The 7,577-nt window shown below is 36.7% G+C and overlaps 1 long non-coding RNA gene across 1 annotated transcript; it reads right to left on the bottom strand.

Annotated features, from left to right (window-relative positions):
* Window positions 1–2,441: 2,441 nt before the first annotated feature.
* Window positions 2,442–6,986, bottom strand: LOC127449145 (uncharacterized). Its single transcript, XR_007898671.1, has 4 exons — window positions 4,958–6,986; window positions 3,808–3,937; window positions 3,577–3,729; window positions 2,442–3,369 (listed from the first exon to the last, which is right to left on the bottom strand). It is a non-coding gene; the product is annotated as an uncharacterized LOC127449145 (long non-coding RNA).
* Between the last annotated feature and the right edge of the window lie 591 nt (window positions 6,987–7,577).

Raw genomic sequence — 7,577 nt, 5'->3', positions numbered from 1 at the left:
TGGACGGCTAGGCTTAAATGGGAGAGGTTTTGGTGCCTGTGAATCGATGTCAGAGTACAAGGGATAAGAAACAGAGTCAGGGAAGCGTTTACGCTTTCTAGCTGACTTGGGACCTGTGTGAGTATGGCTAGCCATACCCAAAATAATAAGAGTAACAGTTTTAGTGTTACTGTGAGTATCAGTCATATGAGAAATAGAAACAAACAATAAATACACATTCATTTATACCCAATTGATGGTCTTGGCTGGGAATCAGGTTCCATCTCATCCTCCATCTCCTCGTGGTCCGGGTCTTTCTGCAGTAGTTCCTGGCCCAGCAGATCTTCCTCCTGCGTGCTCATGCCCTCATGAGCCATGTCCTCCTCTGCTATGAATCTAAGTTCATCAGCAGTCAGCTGCCTCCTCCTCTTGAGGGTGCAGAGCAGGGAGCCATAGTCTCTATCCATCTCTACAACATTAAAAAAAAAAAAAAAAAAAAAGTTCTTGATATTTAGTTAAAAATGTTCATAGTATTGCTAGCTAATGTTTATTTAGCAAGTTTCACAGAAACTGCCAAAAAAACGTTTATATAAAAAGAAGAGGCTCGCCGATGACGGTCATGTCAGTTTTTCCAGAAAGAAACTAGTTAGAGCAAATAAATGCTTCGTAACTAAAAAGGTTTGACTATCTTCCACAAGCAACAAAATTGGCCAAACAAGTTACTGATATTTAGCTAAAAATGTACATAGTATTGCTAGCTAATGTTTATTTATCAAGTTTCACAGAAATTTGCTTAAAAATAGAGGAGAGCTGCCTGTCCGATGAACGCCAATGGTCATGTCATTTTTTCCAGAAATAACTAGTGTTACTCCTACAAATAAATGCTTCGTAAGTAAAACGTTTTGACTTTCAATAGACAATATTGACAACACATGTTAAATAACCTGTCATACCTCGAAAGATCACCCCAGTTTTCAATTTGAAGCAGTAAGTCCAACACTGAAGGTAATCTCCCGGGATATCCTCTCTGGCTCCGCTCAGGCAAATGGAGGATGATGACGATACATTAATTATTCACACCCAGTAACCCCTTAACCAGTCATATGTGCCTTTAGCTTATATTGTCATGAGTATCTGGCAGTTTTCAGAAATAAAATCGGTGATTGGACGGCGAAGATACTGAGACAGGAACCATGGGAATAATTGTTCCCAAATTTGAACGCTCCGGCTGGTAAGGGTTAAATAGCGTGTTTGATAGCGGAATTCCTGGTAAACAACTACATTACTCAGGGAGCGTGAAGTTGGCCCCCCACCCAACGCAAAACGTCGGCAAAATAGTCTCAATCGTTTGTGCTGTAAAAATGTTCATTTGTGTATTTATAGGTCATTCTGTGTTCACTCAGCCCCCCCACATGCTCCAAATTCACCCAAATTAGCCTCAGTCGTTTGTGCTTCGTTTGTGCTGGTTTGTGCCGGTAAAATTTCCGTTCTAATGGGGGGCTGAGTGACCTCAGAATGACCTATACATATATCTAAAAAACCGAAGCAGCACAAACGATTGAGACTATTTTGCCGACGTTTTGCGTTGGGTGGGGGGCCAACTTCACGCAGGTCATAACTCATGGTACAGCAGAGAACGCTTCACCAATCAGAGAACCTCGGCCAAAAAGACCACAAAATTTTCCTCGGAGCAACCATGACGCACTGTGAGTGACGTGATCGAGTCGGTCTCCCTTTACCATTAAACTACTTGTATAATTGTAAATATCTGAATCATTTGCAATTAACGTAAAATATATTGTTTCTATACTTAATCAACAAACTTAAATCAATAGTTTGATATATTCCCATCGTTTTTTATTTAATTACATCATTCGCAATGCTTCATGGAATTGTAGTTTGTACCCTCGTGAAAGACGGTAAATACACAGCCTTGTACCTTTGTGTTCCTTTACAAAAAACGAGAGTTCATGGCAAATTTGCCTCGGAGCTGGTTGGTTTGGTTCATTGCTAATAACTCCTTTATGGAGAATTTTATGAAAAGCTTATGCAAAAAATGAATGGGAAAAATACTTCCGGAACCCAGATGATGAATAAATTGGCGGGGCACTGTTGTGCTCTATAGAAGTTATAGCTCCTCCATTAAAGGCATGGCCACTTCATGGGCTTTGTCTAATGGTGTTTCCCTTGAAGAAATCTGCAAGCTGCAGGTTGGGCTTCCCCTAGAACTTTCACTAGGTTTTACAACTTGTGTCTTGCCCCAACCTGATATTTACAAAAAAATCTCTATGTCCTGAGAACACAGTTTAACATTTCAGTTTAAATGTGCCTTTTTTTATAGTTGACTCATGCCTGTATGCTAGTGTGTTTTTATTGTGTTCACTTGTTTACCCAACACATATAGAAAAAAAAAAAAAAAAAAAAAATATGATGATTTTGTAATTTTTGTTTGGAGGATAGAATTCACACAAATTATTATAATTTGAGACAGTTAGTTAGATAGTTTTAAATTAGTGTTTATAATGAACATACTACTAGTACTACTACTAGTACCACTGCTAGTATAGAGCAAACAAACACTGGGGGAAAACATTGTGACATTCTGAAAACTAGCCCCAGCTCTCCACGATATATGTAACATTTTCAACAAAAAACAAAACAGTAGAAATGTCTTAAAGATGTAACCTGCAGACAAAAATATAGCGCTGATATGCATTAATTTTTATTATTATTGTAATATGCATATTGTTTTTAGATTTTTCTATATGTTCACTGCGGATTCTCTAATGTTGAACTGTGTCAGCATGTTCCTTCTGCATTCATTGTGACCTCAACTGGAATGATAATTGCATGGTAAATAACAACATAACAGCTGTGTAGTTGTCTTTATTTGATAATAGCACTATAACACATTACATAAAATATACCATCTCCATTCCACATCAAAGAGTTCAGTCTAAAAAGATTCGTTTGGAATTAATTTACCAACATGAGAAAATTTATAGGACCAATGAAATACCTCTCATCTGCAGTGTGACTGCTTGACATGAGCCTGTAATAATTATACAATTCTGACAAAAATAGTCTTTTCTGTAATAAGATGATTTTAACCAGGGGGAGCCACCCTCTTAGCCACATAAACAGCTTAAATGTGCATAGAATACAAGATTGGAGTTTTTTTTAATAGGCTATTTAACAATTATACTATGAGAAGGCGTAATCTAATTAGAGTCATATCTCTCCCAGTTTGCAGTAAATTGTGTTGATTTGTTCCGAATCGGGTTCTGCTGCCTGGTGTAAGGTAGCTCTTACTTTAACCATGTTGTCCTCTCGAGGGCGCTGTTGCTCCTGATTTTCTATCATTACCTCCAGACTGACGGCTTGATGAACCTTAGGTTAGGAAAGTCACAAACCAACAAACAAGTTATATGAGATTTATTTGCATCAAAACTAGTCATACTGTATCTGGTATATAAAAAAAAAAAAAAAAAAAAAAAAAAAAAATTTTTAAAAAAGGCCTTCATCTTGCAATGTTTCTAGGTTATGATTTAGCAAATTATCATATTTCCTCCATTTCTAATCTTAGATGCATCATACTTTTCTTGATGGGGTGTCGTAAATGGTTCCTTCCATGTTTCTGTCAGTGTTGTTTGCTGCATGAGTCTGGTATGTGTTTGCCTTGTGCTCTGTGCTGTACACAGTTTCAGGACCCTGTACACTCATTGTCTCGTCAATCACGGCAACACTAGACTGATCCAAAGTGAAATAATTTAGTATAAAGCACAATTATTTATTTTTTTAGAGAAACAGAGAAATTTTGACAATTACCTGTGGATGAATCTTTGAAGGGTTTCTTTTTTTGACAAGCACTATAACCAAACCCAAAAGGAAACCCAGCACAACACCAACACAAATGGTAAAAACAATCCAAAAAGACAAGTTTCCTGTTTTTCCAGGCCTAAAGACAGAAGACGGTATTACGAATGCAATAAAAACAAAGTTTTGGATCAAAAGGTAATGTATAAGAAACAATAACAATGCTGAATCATGGTTAAGGCCACTTTTAAGTTTCACACTTGTAGTTTTGAATAAAGGTAGTACTTAAATTGAACCCATATGAAGCCTGCATGCCTTTTGCAGCACTATAACCCTTAAAGGGATAGTTCACCCAAAAATGAAAATTCTCTCATCATTTACTCACCCTCATGCCATCCCAGATGTGTATGATCTTCTTTCTTCTGCAGAACACAAATTATGATTTTTAGAAGTCCATACAATGCAAGTGAATGGGTACCAAAATTTTGACACTCCAAAAAGCACATAAAGCCATCATAAGTAATCCATACAACTCCAGTGTTTTAATCCATATTTTCAGAATTTATATGATAGGTGTGGATGAGAAACAGATCAATATTTAAGTACTTTTTTTTATTTGAAATTCTTCTCCCTGCCTAGTAGGGGCAATATTCATAAAGAATGTAAATCACCAAAAACACAAGAAGAAGAATATGAAAGTGATCTGTTTCTCACCCACACCTATAATATAGCTTCTGAAGATATTGATTTAACCAATGGAGTCTTATGGATTACTTTTATGATGGCTTTTTGGAGTGTCAACATTTTGGCACCCATTCACTTGCATTGTATGGACCAAAAGATATCTTCTAAAAATCTTCATTTGTGTTCAGCAGATTCAGTACACATATGGGATGGCATAAGGGTGAATAATGATGAGAGAATTTTCATTTTTGGGTGAACTATCTCTTTAATAACCCTACATATGCACAGTGTGAAATCCCAAAACCTGACAACCCAGGATTATTTACTAGTCCACAGTATGATAAATGTGAAACATGAAATACATACCCCTGTTTTGACTATTTCAAGTGTAAAAAGCCCATGAGAAAGCTGATTTAGAGCACAATCACAGTTGTTATCATCTGATGAAGTTTCGAAGCTTTGTGAAATGTATGCTTACACAATGTTCAGTGTGAATGATTGATTCCAGAATGATTCCTGCTCACATGGTTGTTGGCCTGACCTTGAACTTGTCTACTGCCCAATGCAATAACAGTGATGTTAATGGAGGCAAGAGATCCGTGTGTCCGTGTACATACACTGTGGTCACAGTCATAAGCGGCCCAACTGCCATCAGCCGAGCAGTTACTGTCGTTCTGATTAAATTCGATTAAGGGCTCAGATACAGCACCTGATGTACAAACAGAGCCAGGTTAGATAGCAACAAAATCCATGCTGAGATACTTAAAAGTTCATTGGAAGTATTTACTGTATGACAAGGCCAACATACTGTTTTTGTACAAACTTGGGTTGTTGTGTTTTTGTTTCTTCCAAAAATGATTAATGGTGCATTCACTTCATGTGGAATTACTGTAATTATGACATTCGGACAAAGTGTTCATGTCTGTGTAGAACTCGTAATGAGTTGTAAACTTAGAATTCTATGAAAGCTCAAAGCCTCAACAGTTAAGAAGCAGTAAACTCATATTTCTGTTTGACATGCAATTTCATTATTTTATTGTAACCTGGAGCACATTTCGTAACAACAAATAGAGGTAATAAATTAATGTTCATTACTGTTCATTAAGTTCATTACATACAAAACAATGCACTTATGCATCTAGTGCCATCTACTGGACATTTCCACCAGTGGCCTGATAAGTAAATGCAAGTAGGCATAGCTGCAGGCGGGAGACCTTCAAATGGAGGCAGCATCTCCGAAAGAGGGTGAAGTTACAACAGAAGGGGCGTTGTTACTCCAAAAGGGGGTTGCGCCAACTCCAAAAGGTGGCGTCACTTCCACTTACGGTTAAAGGGTTAGTTTACCCAAAAATGAAAATTCTCTCATTTACTCACCCTCATACCATCCCAGATATGTATGATAGGTGGTAGTAGTTTTAAGCTGAAAGCTTGTAGCCACAACAAATGAGCAACACTGACCATGGATCATTCAAAAAAGTAAACCTCTGGGGAATTGCCCGTTTTCAAAATAAAGATACCGAAACGAGAACAGTCTGCAAGCAAAAAGGGAAAGAGACAGAGCCTGTAATAAAACACAAAATAACATCGGCTTGGATTTTTCAGTGGTGGAGACAACTCCAAAATCTGAAAGAATTTAAAACCATCCCAGAGATGGCTTTTTTTTTGCTTGACAGGTAAGATATTTTATTGGACTGATAGTTAGCCAGGAAGCTCTTTTAGTGCTGTAGTTCATGAGATAGCGTTAGCCACTTTAATGGGGTGTTTTATTATGGATTGTGGTACTGAAGAGCTTGATTTCACTTTCGAGGAAGCACAATGGAAAGAAACTTTATGCTGGTAACAACGCCAATCTTTAAACCAGTTAGTCAATTTGCCTGCTAGCTAAGTTATAGTTTCCACCGTTTGACTTTATCTGATATGACTATCAATTTTTAGGTCTTATGTCATCGTCAGGGTTGGGGAGTAACGGAATACATGTAACGGGATTACGTATTTAAAATACAAAATATAAGTAACTGTATTCCACTACAGTTACAATTTAAATCATTGGTAATTGATTTATCCAATCCAAGGAGCGTTTGAACAGCAGTGAAACACTTTCTTATGATGTGTTACATTCATACATATTCATGCTGTTGTGAGTGAAAATGCGGGTATGACATCGAGGAATTTTCCCCGGGAGCTCAATAGAGAGGCTACTTCGTGAACAGAACAGATAAAACATAAATCCAGTAAATACATGATTATATGCCTTGTCAATATTTTTATTGCAGTTAGGGTATTTTTACAAAAATGTTAATCAATGTAGCCTTTAACATCGTATAGAAAGATACAAATAATATACGTTCTGCCTCATTCTATGTACACAATCCAAATACGATCAGAAAAGGATGTCGATGTGTACACTCTGTGGGGTTTTAAAGCTGGAGCAGCAAAAGTAGTTAACCTTGTGTAAATTGTAATGTGAACATTTAGGTTTATTTATTTATTTAAACAGCAAAACTGCATAAGATATTTAGGCTTTTTTTTTTCAATTTATATAAGTGTATTTTCTTACTTTATTTACTTGTTTATAGTCGAAACAAGTGAACAAATTTGCCAGTACTGAAGAAGTAATCCAAAGTATTTAGATTATGTTACTGACCTTGAGTAATGAAACAGAATACATTACAAATTACATTTTACAACATGTATTCTGTAATCTGTAGTAGAATACTTTTTAAAAGTAACCTTCCCAACCCTGGTCATCGTTGCCTAACTTTTGTAACATTATTTATTTGTAACAATGTCCCTCCGCAAGTAACTTGCAGTTCTATGCTTAAACCGCTAGAGGGCCAAAAGTTACATGGCGTAGCTTTAAATATTGATCTGTTTCTCACCCACACCTCTCATATCATGTCTGAACACATGGATTTAACCACTGGAGTCATATATATTACTTTTATGCTCCCTTTATGTGGATTTTGGAGTTTCAAAATTTTGGCACCCATTCACTTGCATTATGAGGACCTACAGAGCTGAAATATTCTTCTAAATATCTTAATTTGTGTTCTGCTGAAGAAAGAAAGTCATATACATCTGGGATGGCCTGAGAATGA

This window comes from Myxocyprinus asiaticus, chromosome 1 (assembly GCF_019703515.2).
Source record: "Myxocyprinus asiaticus isolate MX2 ecotype Aquarium Trade chromosome 1, UBuf_Myxa_2, whole genome shotgun sequence".
NCBI classification, from domain to species: Eukaryota; Metazoa; Chordata; class Actinopteri; order Cypriniformes; family Catostomidae; genus Myxocyprinus; species Myxocyprinus asiaticus.
Note: the sequence above shows the minus strand (reverse complement) of the source record. Positions and strands in the feature narration are given on the sequence as shown.